Source organism: Pleurodeles waltl, chromosome 5, assembly GCF_031143425.1.
Source record: "Pleurodeles waltl isolate 20211129_DDA chromosome 5, aPleWal1.hap1.20221129, whole genome shotgun sequence".
NCBI lineage: Eukaryota > Metazoa > Chordata > Amphibia > Caudata > Salamandridae > Pleurodeles > Pleurodeles waltl.
The window spans coordinates 1,342,424,879-1,342,442,493 of NC_090444.1; the positions used below are offsets into that span (position 1 = coordinate 1,342,424,879).

The window sequence follows — 17,615 nt, forward strand, 5'->3', positions numbered from 1 at the left end:
CTTAAATATAAAAATAATTCAAAAATACTTACCTCCACTTGCCTGGAATGGGGTCCCCATCCTCCGCTGTCCCTCCGCTGTGTTACTGCTACACATCTTATAGACCCTTAACAGTGGCTGCATAAGCCACTGAGCGGTTTTAACGTGATAGGATTCTGGGTCAGGTTAGACGAGGGTTGCTGCAACAAATGAGTACACTCAAGTAAGCAGTCATTTAGGATTCAAGCCTATGATCCGCAGGTTGGCGCATAAACACATAATTATTGGTCCTTCAGAAATTCAATCTTACCCTCTACTCATTTTATGTGGCAATATGTTGGTGCTTATGCTAATCCTGGTTTGTGTTTTAAGGTCGAGCATAGCAGCGCAAAAGTGCTTCTTTTTCTGATGTGTTGGTATGCATGTGGGCTGTTAACCACGCCCATCTCATGCCCATCGCAATTACTTGTTCATTGGCTTGCCTTTCAAAAATCCTTTGTTTTCGTTGGTACCTGCTTTACTTTCCTCCCTCCTTAGGGCGATTTTGTTACCGCCTTGGCCATTGACCCTGTTACAAGGATAATTGCTCTGCGAGCGAACCTCTTTTTCCTTTTGTCTCTCTTTGTGCTCAGGGCGGCACTTTTAATCAGCTCACTTATGTCAGCTGTTTTACTTTTTATTTTCAGTTTGTGTAGCAAGAAAAGTCCAGTTAGGAATTTACAACACCAATAGCTCTGCCTCGAGAAAACACGAGACCCACTGCATTACAAATGCTTGTTTTCCTTGTGATAGAAAGTGACATCTCTAAGAGCCATTACGTTTCACAAAAACTGAGAGGACCACAGTGCGCTGGCACGAGGCGAGAGCAAAATACTCTATCTCTTTGTAAATATGGAGCATTTCTGCCCTCTGCCCTCCACAAACACAGTAAGTTGCCTTGCTACATTGCAGGAAAGAATAGTAAATTTGACCCTTTGCAAAGTAAAAGCAACATGACACCAGCAAAAAAGGCGAACTTGTGTGACTTATGAAGTGAGAGTCCTCAACATTGTTCTCTTTAAATCCTGTTACAGCAGATAAACCATTGTCATATTTCCTTGCCTCTTTTGATGACAATATCCCTGTTCTTATCAATAAAGGAAATAGGTCAGTAAAGCTTTTAACGTGCAGTTTCCTTTTTTTTGTTGATGAATTTGATTTCCATCCTGTGTCCTCTGGCAGGCAAAACTTGTTCGTGTTTTGGTTGATTGATATTACGTATTATACTAAGGTTGTGTTTTGATATTGTAATGTGATTGATTATGTGTGTTTTAGTGGCATTCTGAAGGTTGGCATAAAGTGGGTGCGCGTATGGTAAAACCTGAGAAACCGTACTATGGAGGAGAAGTTCTGGCTGCTGTTGGAAGTGCTGGACATGACATGCTGTAGATGATGGGTTGCATACGTCATTGGTCTGGAAGAATGGCAGCAAATGATAAAAAGTTGCAATTTCCTGAGAACGCTACGTACAGTGTGAAGAAACTTGAGCAACTGAAGAATGTAATGTTTGAGCAAAGACTGCAGCCAACACCTGCGAAGTTCCAAACACTGAGGGGCATATTTATACTCCGTTTGCGCCGGAATTGCGTCGTTTTTTTTGACGCAATTTCGACGCAATACTTACTCCATATTTATACTTTGGCGTTAGACGCGTCTAGCGCCAAAGTCCATGGAGTTTGCGTCATTTTTTTGTGTGGCCTCCTACTTTGCGTTAATGAGATGCAAGGTAGGCGTTCACGTCTAAAAAAATCGACTCCGAGGCATGTGCGTCGGATTTATACTCCCGGGCAAAATTCACGCCCGGGAGTGGGCGGGTCAAAAAAAATGACGTACGGCCGCTTTTGCGCCGTTTTTTTGCGCCTGCAAAAGGCAGGCGTTAAGGGACCTGTGGGCTCTGAAGGAGCCCAGAGGTGCCCTCCCATGCCCCCAGGGACACACCCTGTCACCCTGTCACCCTTGCCCACCCCAGGAGGACACCCAAGGCTGGAGGGACCCATCCCAGGGACATTAAGGTAAGTTCAGGTAAGTGTTTTTTTTTTTTTTTTTGTGGCATAGGGGGGCCTGATTTGTGCCCCCCTACATGCCACTATGCCCAATGACCATGCCCAGGGGACAGAAGTCCCCTGGGCATGGCCATTGGGCAAGGGGGCATGACTCCTGTCTTTGCTAAGACAGGAGTCATTTCTATGGGGGTTGGGAGTGAAAAAAAATGGCGCAAATCGGGTTGAGGCGAAAAAATTGCCTCAACCAGACTTGCCCCATTTCTTGACGCCCAAGCCCCATATCCCCCTACGCCGGCGCTGCCTGGTGTACGTAGTTTTTTTTCACGCACACCAGGCAGTGCCGGCGGCTAACGCCGGCTAACGCCGGCTAACGTCATTCAATAAATACGGCGCCCGCATGGCGCTTCAGAATGGCGTTAGACGGCGCTAATTTTTTTGACGCAAAACTGCGTTAGCGCAGTTTAGCGTCAAAAAGTATAAATATGGGCCTGAATAAATTGGAATACATAGCCACTGAGAAATCACATCAGAAAATCCTGAAAGATCATATTGGTAAGGCTGTGAAGAAATGACTGGATAGAAGATTATGTTTACGGAAGAGTGAGTGGCAAGAAAATGTGTTAGGGACTGCAGGTGCATTTCCTGCAATTGCTGCTGATTCAGACAAAAACAAAAGAAAAGGGAATGAAAGTAAAACTAAAAATGAGACTGGGAGTGAGAATAAGAGTAATTCTAAAGGAGAGACTGAGTTCATGGATCGTTTGTTGCTTGACACATGACCATCCCTGTATTATGAGACTTGTGCGAAAAGTGGGAGTAGGAGAGGCGAGTGTAAGGAGAGAAGAACCAGAGACTGCTTCACAAAGTGAGATGAAATTGGTGGAGATTCATATTTTAAACTTGAGTATTTGGATGAAATGGTGCGAAGAGAAACGCACAGTGATAAAATGTCAACATATTTGGCATTTTTAAGTACAGAAGTAGGGAAATTTGCTCATACATATGAAAAACGTGAGAAATTGGATGAAGCATTACAAGTGGATTTAGTTAAAAAGAGACTTTGTGAATGTTTTAGAATGAGAATGAGCAAAGGCAATTTGAAAAACCAAAAGGCTACAGCTTTGCTAGGCAATCTAAGAGAATTGTTTAATGTGATCAGAGACAGGTACAGAAATGAATGGACAGGTTTCTGACAAGTGTGAAAAGTCAAAAAAGAGTAAATAAAAAAGAGATGTTTGTGTAAGTGATTCTGAATGTGAAAGGATTTTAGAAAAAGTGTTTCTGCTGTGAGAAATACCTGGAGGAGCTTATGTGCATGTAGCGTGGGCACAAAAGGACTTGTGAACCTTTACAGCGAATTTTCAGAAGATTAGAGAGGAGCCAAAAAGTGGTATATTGAGATAGGAAGGATTTTGATTATTTCGAAAATGTGGAAAGGTCAAGGTGTGTTGTTTCCTGTTTTGGTATGTAAAAAATATATAGGGCAAGTGTGAGGCAATGGTACAATGGCAACATCAAAAGCCTTAAAGTGATGTGCCACGTTTTAAGCTGTCTTCGGTTGTCATGCAGAAGTATACTCAAGTAACTGAGCATTCCAAGAGTGAATGTCTAGACGCTACTACAGATCTGTAAAAATTAACTTTTCTATAACAGGCCTTTTCTAAACATTTCAGCTAGAAATGTTGTAATCATAACCTCATCAGCCTCCATGGCATCAAAATCCATCACCAAACACCAACAAAGCCAAAATGTCCATACACATCGATACCTTTTTCTTGTTCCTGGAGGCCAAAATTCATTGAGTAGGTCTGATGCCTCGCCATAAAGTTCTGTGATTCTTCCTTATTTGCTGAAATCCCCCAAACTAGAGGACTGAGCACTCCTGACTCTACCATAGCATGTTCCTCACATGCCCATTAGTATTCTTTTGCAAGACTGCGCTAGAAATGTCATTTGCACCACCAAATCCATCACCAATGGAACCCACGACTTACTTGTCCAAAACAGTGTCACCAGCACCAACTGACATCTATTTCTTCTTACCTGCAACTAAACAGCCTACTGTATTTAACTGGATTGTGTCAACAAAGTAGGGAAATGCATGTATAGCGCTACATTGTCATCATTTCACACACATTATCCCTGCCATCGTGTTATCAAAGGGTGCTTACCCGCCTTAGGGGGCAATGTAAATGGGACATTTGACACTATCAGACAACTTTGCCTCATGAGTCATGGATTACTCAATGCATGATCATTGCAGACTAATAATTAAGCTGCATGTCCATCACAAAGTACCTCCCTCTGGGCGCCTTGCAGCACAAGCCTGTATACCTGAGTCAATTGTCTTGCAAAGCACCAGGGTAGTGTCATATATTTGTCACCCAACTCCCCCTCATACCATGGAGTTCCATCCTCTATACATTGGCCACATATGGTTGTTGCAGGGTGTAGCACTACATGAGTCTCAGACCCAGTGTAAGTGTACAGATATGTGGCTCTCACTCATCTGAGTGTCAGTGTCATTGTGAGTTTGCAGTGGTGTGTCTGTTGCACTGTTTTACACCAGGATAACTTCCTCACGTCTCTGAATTAGTACACACTGTAATATGTTGTCCACTAGTAGTGACAGTGATATGACACTAAGGGCCATATTTATACTTTTTGACGCAAAACTGCGCTAACGCAGTTTTGCGTCAAAAAAATTAGCGCCGGCTAACGCCATTCTGAAGCACCATGCGGGCGCCGTATTTAATCAATGACGTTAGCCGGCGTTAGCCGCCGGCGCTGCGTGGTGTGCATGAAAAAAAACGACGTTCACCAGGCAGCGCCGGCATAGGGGGATATGGAGCTTGGGCGTCAAAAAATGGGGCAAGTCAGGCTGAGTCAAATTTTTCGCCTCAACCCGATTTGCGCCATTTTTTTCGACTCCCAACCCCCATAGAAATGACTCCTGTCTTAGCAAAGACAGGAGTCATGCCCCCTTGCCCAATGGCCATGCCCAGGGGACTTCTGTCCCCTGGGCATGGTCATTGGGCATAGTGGCATGTAGGGGGGCACAAATCAGGCCCCCCTATGTCACAAAAAAATAAATTAAAAAAAGTACTTACCGGAACTTACCTTAATGTCCCTGGGATGGGTCCCTCCAGCCTTGGGTGTCCTCCTGGGGTGGGCAAGGGTGACAGGGGGTGTCCCTGGGGGCATGGGAGGGCACCTCTGGGCTCCTTCCGAGCCCACAGGTCCCTTAACGCCTGCCTTGTCCAGGCGCTAAAAAACGGCGCAAAAGCGGCCGTACGTCATTTTTTTTGACCCGCCCACTCCCGGCGTCATTTTTGCCCGGGAGTATAAATACGACACACATGCCTCGGAGTCATTTTTTAGTAGGGAACGCCTACCTTGCATATCATTAACGCAAGGAAGGTGTCCACGCTAAAAAATGACGCAAACTCCAAGATCTTTGGCGCTCGACGCGTCGAACGGCAAAGTATAAATATGGAGTTAGTTTTGCGTCGGATTTGCGTAAAAAAAAAAACGACGCAAATACGGTGCAAACAGAGTATAAATATGCCCCCAAGGGCCATATTTATACTTTTTGACGCACGACTGGGCCAACGCAGTTGTGCGTCAAAAATATTAACGCCGGCTAACGCCATTCCAAAGCGCCATGCGGGCGCCTTATTTATTGAATGACGTTAGCCGGCGGAGCTGACTGGTGTGTGTCAAAAAAAATGACTCACACCAGGCAGCGCCGGCGTAGGGGAAAATGGTGTTTAGGCGTCAAAAAATGGGGCAAGTCAGGCTGAGGCAAAATTTTCGCCTCAACCCGATTTGCGCCATTTTGTTCGACGCCCAACCCCCATTGAAATGACTCCTGTCTTAGCAAAGAGAGGAGTCATGCCCCCATGCCCAAGGACCATGCCCAGGGGACATATGTCCCCTGGGCATGGTCATTGGGCATAGTGGCATGTAGGGGGGCACAAATCAGGCCCCCCTATGCCACTAAAAAAATACGGAAAAAAATACCTACCTGCACTTACCTTTCTTTCCCTGGGATGGGTCCCTCCATCCTTGGGTGTCCTCCTAAGGTGGGCAAGGGTGGCAGGGGGTGTCCCTGGGGGCATGGAAGGACACCTCTGGGCTCCTTCTGAGCCCACAGGTCCCTTAACGCCTGCCCTGACCGAGGTGTTAAAAAACGGCACCCATCAGGCTTGGCTACGTTTTTTAAGGCCTGCCCCCTCCTGTGCGTCAAAATGACGTCACAGTATAAATATGGGGCACAGACCTTAAAGTCATTTTTTAGAAGGGAACGCCTACCTTGCATATAATTAACGCAAGGCTGGTTCACCCTTCTAAAAAATGGCGCACATGGTGGAACTTTGACGCCCGCTGCGTCGGACGTCAATGTATAAATATGGGGCAGTGTTTGCGCCGAATGTGCGTCAAAAATTTTGACGCACATTCGACGCAAACAGAGTATAAATATGCCCCTAAGGCCCATATTTATACTTTTTGACGCAAACCAGCGCTGGCTTGCGTCACAAAATTTACCGCCAGCTAACGCCATTCGGTAAATTTGCGGGCGCCATATTTAAGGATTGACGTTAGCCGGCGCTGCAGGCTGGTCAGAGTAAAAAAAAATGACTCAAACCAGGCAGCGCTGGCGTAGGGGAAAATGGGGGTTGTGCGTCAAAAAATGGTGCAAGTCAGGTTTGAGTCAAAAATCATGGCTCAAACCGGACTTGTGCATTTTTTGACGCACAACCCCCATTGAAATGGCTCCTGTCTTAGCAAAGACAGGAATCATGCCCCCTTGCCCAATGGTCATGCCCAGGGGACTTCTGTCCCCTGGGCATGGCCATTGGTCACAGTGGCATGTGGGGGGCCCAGATCAGGCCCCCCTATGCCACTTAAAAAAAAAAGAAGAAAATACTTACCTGTACTTACCTGGGATGGGTCCCCCCATCCATGGGCGTCCTCCAGGGGTGGGCAAGGGTGGCAGGGGGTGTCCCTGGGGGCAGGGAAGGGCACCATTGGACTGCTTCCATGGTCAGAGACCATGGAAGTGAGCCCACAGGTCCCTTATCGCCTGCCCTCACCCAGGTGTTAAAAAACGGCACACATCAGGCTGTGCACTGTTTTTTAAGGCCCGCCCCCTCCTGTGCGTCAAAATGACGCGGGAGTATAAATAAGGCGCACAGACCTTAAAGTCATTTTTTGGGCGGGAACGCCTACCTTGCATGTCATTAACGCAAGGCTGTTTCCCGCATCCAAAAAAATGACGTACACGGAGGAATTTTGACGTCTTCGGGGTCGGACGTCATAGTATAAATATGGTACACGGTTTGCGCCGAATGTGCCTCAAAATGTTTGATGCACATTTGGCGCAAACTGAGTATAAATATGCCCCTAAGCATGGTTTTCCATCCATATCTTACAGGTGGACCTGCTCTCTACACCATTGGTGAAGTGGCAAGATTTTAGGACCCAGATGTATCCAGTCAGTGTGATAATGTGTGTCCTGTGAAGTAATCCAGGGTTTGGTGTGAGTGAGTCATGTGTGTTACCGCAATGCTCAATGTGATTAGCTGTCAAATGATCAGATATCAAAGTAGGCTGGATGGTGACATTGTGTCCCATTTAAAGGTTCCCCATGCACGAGCAGAGAGTCATATCTTGTGAGGCTTGTGAGCTGACTGGGCAGCATTGTGTAAATAAGGTGATGGCAAGCCACAGGTAGGGCCCTATGTGACTAAGAAGTGCAACGCTGTGAGAATATTGGCTCTGGGACACTCCGTCATTCTCACAACACAGTGATGCTCCATTTTGAACCCAATTTTGGTGCACCCCTGTATTGTAATGTATATGTAGGACTGGGTGGGCAATTTTACCTCAGCATGGCGCTCCATATTTTGTCCACCATCTACGCAACAGTTATGTGGAATGTAACAGGCGTGCACGCAGGTCAAGGCCAGATGTGTGCTGGCATGGATATGGGTGTGTAAGGGATTGTATTGGCAGGTCAGGTATTGATGGGTGTCTACACCTGGACACATGTAGATGAGAAATACCTATGGATACCAGCTTCCTAGTTGGAAGCCCTCCTAACATATGCTTGACTCCCTGACTCTATGTATGAGTTGGCTTGCCTTGGTGGATGACCAGTACAGTTGAGATGTTGGATTGCATGACCATCCCCCCTTAGGCACAGGTGGATAGGAACAACAAATTTGTAGGTAGATGTCATGCTCACATTGTAGGTGACAGTCATATTGATCAGGCTTTCATATGTACCTGTCAACACTGACCCCTTATGGTTACCAACTACATCCCATACTCCCAATAACATATTCAAGTTACTGGTGATGTATGGTTGAAGATTAACACAGATGATGAGGAGTTTTGGGCCTGATCTATGTGAAGTTGGCACTGCATTTGCATTATTACACATGGCACAAAATCAATACAATGTTGTGCGTTGCTTTGATATCAATGAAATGATGCTAAGGCAGCGTTGTTGCATTTATCAGGGCCATTGTCTTTTCTGGAATGCGAGTTGGAGTGCATGTGCAATTAGATGTACACTGTAAGCTAATAATCTGTATATACTCCACACAATGCTGACACTCATGTTTGCCTGTCTCAATTTAACAGCTGCCAAAATGAACAATGAGGAACTGCGGGCATTTCAGAAGAGGGCAGTCCACTATAGACATATCCTGGCAGTGGAATCTGGGTTCTGGAGGATGGCACATCGCTATTGCAGAGAGATATCCACCGGGGATTAGCAGGCATTCACCCAAGGGGGTCCCACACTGGCAGCGGCCACACAGAGAATACCAAGCCCCACAGTTGTGCAGAGGGACACAGCTGCCTCCACCACTACAGCCTGAGCTGCAACTCCATCCACGTCTGTACCATAGCCCACACCACCTGCTGGCATCGACCAGAAACTGATCCAAGATCTACAGAGGAATGTGACACTGGTCCTGAAAAGGTTGGACAGTTTGGAGAAGGAGGTGGCAGCAAATACTAAGGCTCATATTTATACTTTTTTAGCTCCACATTTGCGTCAAAAAACGATGCAAATCCTGTGATAAAAAAGTATAAACATGGGCCTGAAAGACTTAAGTTCATCAAAAAAAAAACTCAAGAGGGCAAAGCTATAATTGGCTTAGTAACTGTCACCCCCTGTTCTGTCCCCTCCCTCTTCATTTGTATTAATGTTTTATAGTGGGTTTTAGGGGATTAGTGTCAGGTCAGATTATGTTAATAGTTTAGTTAGGATAAGTGGGTTGGCGGGTGGGCTTTCTACTTTTTACATTTATGTTGTAGGTGGGGGGTGGAAGGTAATGTTGGGGCATATATTTGTTGGAATTTTTTTTACAAAATATTTATATTTTTAAACAAAAATACCCCAAAAATATATATTTGTTTAGATTTAGTTAGTATATGTGTAGTTTAGAATAACTTATTTTGTTTATGTTGTCCTGCATTTGTCTTGTAATATAAGGGGGGCAGAGAGGCCAATGTTTAGAGTGTGTTGTTAAATGTGTTTGGTAAGTTTAGAATAGGGTAGTTAGGGTCAATTGTTGGTTAAGTATAGTTAGGATAGGTTAGGTTAGGATAGGTTTTCTTCATTCTTATTAGTTTAGTTTCATTCTTATAAAACATATTTGGGTACTCCCTTTGCTCATGTGTCATATGCTTGGGTCTCAGGGTCTTCCCAGGAATGAACAGTGAAAATTGTATGTTGGCCTAGGGATTCCGTCCTGCCTCCAAATCCCTCTCTTGACATGTTCATCACCTGTTTACAACAGAGCTGTTACATTGGCAGTTACTTGCCTATGCAGCTGCGATCCAATGTACCCACCACTCAAGGTGACTATGTTAACTTTATTTTGGACAGGTAGGTGTGGTAATTCAGCTGTCATTGTTTGGGTCCTGTGTTGGAATGTTGGGCACTGTGGGACATCCGACAACAGCCTACATTTTAAATCTATTATGCTAAACTGACCAGTGTCAATTACAGATGAGGTTAAGTACCTCTGTTTCACACCAATGTGTTCTACTGGTACTCCCAGCTGACAATATTGCCCGAGAACTGTTTCACAGCCATTCCTGCCATATGTAGTAAGTAAAGCATGCATGTGGTCAACATTTTTGACATACTCAGTGAATTGCTTGTAGGGGATGAGGCCGGCATTGTCGTTCCTCATGTAGGAACCTTGGCCCATATTTATAGTCTGTTTGCGTTGGATTTGCGTCATTTTGTTTTACGCAGATCCATCTCAAACTTATCTCCATATTTATATTTTGAACCTAGACTCGTCTAGCGTCAAAAATATTGAGTTAACGTCATTTTAAGGATGTGTGAAACTGCCTTGAGTCAATGAGATGCAAGGTAGGCGTTCCCGTCCCAAAAATGACTCAAACACCCTAGCTCCATATTTATCCACCCGGGCAAAAATGGCGCACGGGTGGGAGGCGGACACAAAAAATTACGCTAAACCTGATTTGCATCAAAATTTAACGCCTGGGTCAGGGCAGGCAAACACACCACTAATTAAGGAAAATACACACAAGCAACATTACAGACCAACAGGACAACGTGGAGGTGCTACTGATGCAGCTTGCAAGACATCGCCAAGAACAGGACCAATGGCAGCAGCCACCACCACTCCAACGCAGCCCACAAAGGCAATGCAGAAGGCAGGAGAGACTTTTCCGAAACAGGACAACCCTCCTTGGCCTCAAGGAACAGGACATCATCCGGAGGTATCGACTCAACTGGCAAGCCATACAGCAGCTGCTGCGCCATAACCTACAGACACCACACAACATACCACCGGTGACCAAGCTGTCCTGCATATGTTGGCAAGTGGCTCCTTTGGGACAACGGGTGCCCTGGTTGCTGGGGTATCACAGCCCTCATTCTCGGCCTTCCTGCCCAAGATGTTGAATGCCATAATCTGCCTCACACCCCGCAACATGAGCTTCCCCAACACCCAGCCGAAGCAGCAGGAGATAAAACAGGACTTCCATCAAATCCATGGCTTCCCGCATGTGCTTGGTGCAATTGACTGCACCCATGTCCGGATCATCCCACCTGAAGCAACAGAGCACTTATTCAGGAACAGAAAGCACACACATTCTATCAATGTGCAGGCCATAGTTGACCACCAGGGATTGTTCACAAAGATCTTGGCCAAGTATCCTGGGAGTGTCCATGATTCATTCATATTCCACCACAGCAGGATCAATCAGGACTTCCAGGACGGACAATATGGCAATGGCCTTCTTGTTGGTAAATCAATAAACCTAGCAGTATACACACAGCACAACAACCCTGTAGGACACACAAAACATACACCACTACATTGACACATGGGCAGGCTGACACTGAGGTGTGACACTGGTAGTTATGTTGTACACCCTGACACAATGGGAAACACACCTATGTACAAATAACGGCTGCCACAAATATTATCTGCGACTCTAGAGCAACAAGGGACCAATGTCAAAGCCCACAGAGACAATGACATGGCCTGCACTGGAAGTACAACTTGGAAGATGAACCATTTACAATTACATTAGGCCATGTAGGCGTTCCTGTCTTAAAAAAATGACTCCAGGCATGTGCGTGGTATTTATACTCCAGGGCAAAAATGACGCCCGGGAGTGGGCGGGGCAAAAAACCCCGCATTTGCGCCTCTTTTTAACGCCTGGGTCAGGGCAGGCGTTAAGGGACCTGTGGGCTCAGAATGAGCCCAGAGGTGTCCTTCCATGCCCCCAGGGACACCCCCTGTCATGTTAATGGCGTCTGGGCGCCAAAATAAAATGGCGCAAATCGGGTTAAGACGATTTTTTTGCCTCAGCCTGACTTGCCCCATTTTTGGACGCCCAAACGTCATTTTTCCCAGTGTTTTTTTTTCACGCACACCAGGCAGCGCCGGTCGGCTAACACCGGCTAACGCCATTCAATAAATACGGCGCCCGCATGGTGCTACAGAATGGCGTTAGCCGGCGCTAATTTTTTTGGCGCAAAACTGCGTTAGCGCAGTTTTGCATCAAAAAGTATAAATATGGCCCATAGCATGATGATGCTGAGTCAGATGTAGGTTACATGGAAATACTGAGGCAGTCCCAACATCATACATCACTCCTGGGGTATCGTTTCCAGGTTGCAATAAGGAAGTGGACTGTGCTACGAATACATAGGTCCTCATTACAACCTTGGCGGTCGGTGTTAAAGCACCGGTAATACCGCCAACAGACCGGCCATAAAAAAACAAAATGGGATCACGACCACAGCGGAAACCGCCAACACATACAGCCACTTTAACACTCCAACCGCCACGGCGATAGCAACAAACACCGTGGTGGTAACTGCCAACAGCGAGGCGGAAGACAATGCACCGCCCACCACATCACAACCCGCCTATCTGCCAGCTTTTCCTGGGCGGTACCAACGCCATCAAAAGCACGGTGGAAACAGGACTTGGAAGGGAAACCACTCACCTCTCAACACTCAACGAAGAACCAGGATGCCATGGAGCGCGAGTTAGAGGTCCTGCCCATGTTGGTCTACCTCCTCATCTACCAGAAATACGAAAGGCGGCGGCGAGGACCACAGTGAGTGCTGTACCTAGTACACGGGGGAGGAAAAAGAGAGTGACACACGCAACACCCCCACTCTCACCCTCACCCACAACACCATACACACAAACACATGCAGCAACATTACATTTACACCCCGTAACCCCCTGGAAGTATGCAAAGACAAAAGGAATTGAGTTAAATCCGTGATATTTTAGAAATAGGCAGATATACAGAACAATTTGAGAAACAGTATATACAAAAATATACAATATGTACATAAGGCCGTACATTGGCCATGCAAAATGTCCTTGTGCCACTGGGCCAAAAATTCATGGGCCAAGCTCACACTTGACTCCTGCCTCAATATGGAGAGAACACTGCCGGGGCATCAGTTCGTAAACACACAGGCACTTCAGGGGGGCGGGGAAGAGGGAGGCACCTCACCTGGAAGATGGAAGAACGCCACTGCTCCTCGAGGGGGCTCCATGCCTTCAGCGATGCCCTGGGGAGTGCAAAGCCACAGTCTCTCAAGTCACTCCAGTGGGTGGTTTGACCCTGGTGAGTGCAAGGCCACAGTCTCTCAAGTGGGTGGTTTGCCCACTGCTTGGTCCTGGGGAGTGCAAAGCCACAGTCTCACAAGTGTCTCTGTTGGGTGGTTGGGCCACTGCTTGGTCCTGGGGAGTGCAAAGCCACAGTCTTTCAAGTCTCTCAAGTGGGTGGTTAGCCCACTGCTTGGTCCTGGGAAGTGCAAAGCCACAGTGTCTCTAGTGGATGCCTTCTTTACTGGTTCTGGAGGGGGCCTTGTGCCCATTGACCTTCATCCTCCCAAGGATTGGGTGAGTGGATGCATATCTCCATTGGTTCTGGAGGCGGCTTTATGCCCAGTGATGCAGCACTTGGGGTGTGGCAGTTCACAGTTCCTCACCTGGGTGTCTGAGGCACGAGATGTGCAGGGACCTGGTTGCATGATAGTCCATGGAGGCAGGGCTAGACTCCATCTGGCTGCGGCTACGGCTGCAAACACGTGGTAGTGCGGGTGCTGGTGGGGTAGCTGCCAGTGGTGGAGGGAAGCTCCAGCCGTTGTCCTGCAGCCTTGGATGGCTGCCCACTGGGGCTGCTGCTGCTGGTAATGGTCCTACTGTCAGTGGTGCAGGTAGCGGTGCTTGCGGCGGGGCCTGCGGCGGTGCTGGTGGCGGTGCATATGGCGGTGCTGGCCGTGGTGCAGGTGCCAGTGCTGCCAGTGGTGGAGGGTGGTTCCAGCCCTTCTCCTGCAGCCTCGGACGGCTGCCCACAGGGGCTGCTGCAGCTGACATTCGTGGTGCTAGCGGCAGTGCTTGCGGCGGGGCTGTTGGCGGTGTTGGCCGCGGTGCAGGTGGCAGGGCTAGCAGTTGTGCTGGTAGGCTTGCTGGGTGGTTTGTGCTCCTTGCCTATTCTGCATGCTGGTCCCTTCTTCACCTTGGCAGGTGGCGGAATGCTTTTGTCCTTTGCAGGGGTTGGTGGCACACTGGCTGGGCTGATGGGTGCCCCCTTTGAGCCTCTGTGAGTTGCAGGTACCACAGCGGATGGCGACTTGGTGGCTGAGGAGCTAGCCTGGGTTCTGGACACCCTGGTCCGAGGGGAAGGACAGGGGTAGGGGTAGGGAAGAGGTCAATGTTTGCCAGGAAAATCTTCTTAGACACACTGGGGCGGGAAGAGGGAGAGGGTTTGGGAGTGGAGGAAGAGGGAGTGGTTGCAGGAGGTGTCAGTCTGGTGTGTTTGGGTGCAGGTGCATGGGCAGGATGCTTTTGTGAGGTGGATGGCTGTTGGGTGGGTGGGTGCATGCGTTTGTGTACTTTGGGGGGAGGGGTCACAGACATAGTGGGAGAGGACACCGGGGACGTGTGCATGGTTGTGGGGGTTGTGACTGCTCGTGAGGGGTGTGTTGTGATGGGCCTGCTGGTGATGAAGGTAGTGGATGAGGATGTAGTGCATGCAGGTGTGAGTGGAGACGCAACTAGGAGGGAGGTGGACGAAGAGGAGGAGGGGGACACAGGGGAGGCAGTGGATGTTGGTGTGTCTGCATGGGGATGGTGCTTGTGTGAGTGCCTGTGAGATGAAGTGGTGGTGCTTGTGTTTGCCTGAGCCACTTATGGGTATTGATTTGGGTGAATGCTGGTCTGAAGGTGTGCTTGGGATAGGCTGGGGTTGAGGGGATTGGGAATGGGTAGAGGAGGTTGGAGGGGGGAGGCTAGAGACAGGGACAATGGCTGCCATCAGTGCGGAGGCCAGAGCCTGAAATGCTCTCTGTTGGGCCACCATGCCAGAGTGAATACCTTCCAGGTATGCGTTTGTTTGTTGCAAATGCCTCTTGACACCCTGGATGGCATTCAGAATGGTTGACTGCCCAACAGTGAGGGATCTCAGGAGGTCAATAGCCTCCTCACTTAGGGCATCAGGGCCGACTGGGGCAGGGCCTGAGGTGCCTGGGACGAAGGAGATGCCCACCCTTCTGGGTGAGCGGGCACGGTAAACATGCTGAGGAGCTGCTGGGAGGGCGATGCTGGTATGGGGGGGTGGCGAATGTACCTGTTGTTCGGGTGGGCACAGAGGTGTCCGCCACTGCCAGCGAGCTTCCATCGGAGGAGTCGCTGTCTGTGGTCTCCCCTCCTGTCCCCGTCATGGAGCTCCACTCACCCTCAGTCCCACTGGTGCCCTCACCGTCTGTGGATTTGTCCTCCAGGCCCATGTGGGATGCAGCTTCCTCTGTCGCCGGTATCTGTGCTCCTCCGTCAGATGATGGTAATGGGAACAAGGACAGGGTGACAAAACAAAAAGGGGGGGGGAGAGACAGAGGATACACTTGGTTAATTCCAGCAACAACACTACTGTTGGCGTACACAACACACAGGGCACAGCCCTATGCACTAGGCCATGCACTACCAGTTACAAAGCTAGTCAAAACAACAAAAGAACTGGCAACTCTGACCAACACAGGAATGCACATTCCAACAGTTTCATATGCATATGTTATACTACTTTGGTGCTCATACACTAATGCACATTGTTACCAAAATGTACGTACTGGAGTCTCAAAGAGATTCCAGAGAATAAACAAGATTACAAGAATAGCGGAGCACACTAAATACAATCAGAACACTCTTGACTCTTATTGAATAAAATCTGATCATGAGATATTACTAAATGTCATATTTATGGAGAAGTACATCCAAATGCAAGAAAATGGTGTTCATTGCTCTTTCTTTGAACAAACAAACATACATAATAATACAAAACTAAAAATGTTTAATGTAACCATACAAAAAATACAATGGAATTGCAGACAAACAGAACAACATAGTACATATATATAGTGGATACAAGACGACAATGTTTTGATGCAAGGCAGCAAGCAAAGTTGATGCGTACTGTTTTAACTCAACAGGAGGCAGCAGAACTGTGCCATATCTACAAAGAAGTGCTGCATTTATGCTCTCTCCCCCAACTTCCTGCAGCCAAGAGTCAGCTCAGGCACCCTTATGCCATAGTGCAAGGGTGTCTGCATTGTGGGCAGTATGGCTATTGTGCAGGAAGTGATGCCTTCCTGCACAAAAACTATGCTGAAAGGCAATTTCTTCTTTGTATCTGTTCTGCAGAATGCAGCACATGCAAAAAGATAAAAAAATGAGGAAAAAATATATTTTTTTTCCTCCTTATGGCAGCCACAGAGAGTCACAGGATTTTGGCACAAATCCATGTCTGTGTCTTTTTACATATGGATTTGAGTCCAAATGCATGGGTGGATATTTTTAACTCCTGTGCACTACCCATGTAGTGCCTCCTTGAAGCAAAGTAAGGAAACGCAGTTCTTTGTGCTGTGTTGCATTGCTTTTGGTTACAAACCAAAGCAAATGGCCATTTTCCTTAATTAGTAGGTAAATAGCAACCTGGATTTTTAATCTTACTGCAAACCCAGTGTAATATCTTTGTAAATCTGGGCTCTGATTTATAAAGCCAGAATTTTATCTATTTTACATTTTGCCCACTCAGTACCACCTGCATTTCAATTAAAGGTAACAATATTTGTTTGTGTTTCTCTCTCTTATCTGTTTCGAAACCTTAGCATATTTGAGCTTGCTGCTCATAATCCAATGTCCACTCTCCTCCAAACTTCTCTGTAAGAATGTGCAAATTTATATACATACATGGCAACAAACCAGTCTCAAGCCTGAAAGTGCATCTGATACAGTATAATTAAATGGGGAAAATAAATTACCCAGATTATTTTTTCAAAATATCCTACTTTCCAGTACTTAAATGTTGGCTTGTATTGCATATCTGCCAACAGACTCCAGATTTTTGTTGCCAAAAAATTGCTTTAATTTACCTGTCTCCTGTCTAAATTCGCCTCAATTTCAATGTACGTCAACAGAGAAAGAGTATTTTCCTGTTTCTTTCGAAATCCCCCACTTTCTAGCTGGTAAATGTTGGCAGGTATACGAAACGAAATATTGTAAACAACCAGGTTTTGGAAAACCTGTACGAACGTTTCAATGAGGCAGGATGACGATGCAGCTCCACCGTCTTTACCTAGGTGTCTCTGCGGAGCTCCACAGGGACATCTAGTAACAGCCACTGGTATTGCATCAATTCTATAACAGGACCGGAGGCTAGGATTATGCATATCTTTCTTCACTTTTTATTAATCAGCAAGTTCAAAGTTAAACACAAAATGAACAGAAAAACTACAAGTTCCATGAAGCCGCCACCATGGTAACCAGTATCCAATGAGGTTCCAGCCTTCACGCCGGTATAAATAGCCTCAGCTGCGACACACTTCCTCTTTCTTCACTGCTCCGTCAGATAAGTGCCTTTCCTGCCTCTGGCTCACATTGCTTTGTTTGTTTAGCGCGTTGTTGCCTTTTGTTTCTTTCTGTGGTAGCAACCAGTGCTGCTACGACGGTGTGCTCGTCGCGGGACTCGCGTTCTGCTCGAGCGCTTCTTTTACATTTTTATGTT

At 47.1% G+C, this 17,615-nt stretch overlaps 1 long non-coding RNA gene across 2 annotated transcripts in view; it reads left to right on the forward strand.

Moving 5' to 3' along the window:
* LOC138296460 (uncharacterized) overlaps positions 1–10,169 on the forward strand; it is a 141,843-nt gene extending 131,674 nt beyond the window's left edge. For both annotated transcript variants that reach the window (XR_011203835.1, XR_011203836.1), the window contains exon 4: positions 8,673–10,169. This is a non-coding gene — a long non-coding RNA (uncharacterized lncRNA). The remainder of the gene's footprint in view (positions 1–8,672) is intronic.
* Positions 10,170–17,615: the final 7,446 nt, after the last annotated feature.